Genomic DNA, 914 nt, shown 5'->3' on the forward strand with positions numbered 1-914 from the left:
GCAATGGTGGGGTGGGACAAACAAAGACACACATCCATATATACATACATACATCCATATATACATACATACATCCATATGTCTTTGTTATTTGATCTTTTACCTGTTTCAGTCATTAGACTGGTGCCATGTTGGGGCACCACCTTTAAGAATTTTTAGGTGAATGAATCGACTCCCAGGACCTTTTTTTGTGAGCCTGGTACTTATTCCATCAGTTTCTTCTGCCAAACCATTAAGTTATGGGATCATAAACACACCAGCACCAGTTGTCAATCGGTGGTGGGTGAAAAAACACAGGCAGAAAGACACACACACATGAAGAGCTTCTTTCAGTTTTTGTCTACCAAATCCACTCACAAAGTCAGCCTGAGGCAATAGCAGAAGACACTTGCCCAAGGTGTCATACAGTAGGGGTGAGCCTGGAACCATGCGGTTGAGAAGCAAACTTCTAACCAGTCACCAAAACATCTTATAAAGCATCTAGTCTTGTGCCCTACTGTTTTGGTTATTTTAACATGAATAAAACCACCAAGCCTATTTTATACAACTATATACACCAGTAGTTAGGATTCACAAAGGCTCAGGGACTTTTGACAAAGAAACTGTCATAAATGGAGAAAAAGAAAAAGAGAATAAAAATTTCTTAACCTGTACTAATGTTTGATCTTTTATTTTTGTCAACAAACTAGAATTAAAGAAATTCAGATACCTAGGGATTTATAACTAGATGATCATTATACAAAAGCACATTCTAGTTTTATAAAACATTCATACATATATCTACAAAACATATATATATGTGTGCATGTGTACACAAACACACATATATTTATAGACACATAGATAGATGTGTTTTTTGCATTGCTGAAGCTAATATTTCTACACATGGATGCTTTATATATATATATATATAT

The sequence above is a fragment of the Octopus bimaculoides genome, chromosome 5 (genome assembly GCF_001194135.2).
Source record: "Octopus bimaculoides isolate UCB-OBI-ISO-001 chromosome 5, ASM119413v2, whole genome shotgun sequence".
Taxonomy (NCBI): domain Eukaryota; kingdom Metazoa; phylum Mollusca; class Cephalopoda; order Octopoda; family Octopodidae; genus Octopus; species Octopus bimaculoides.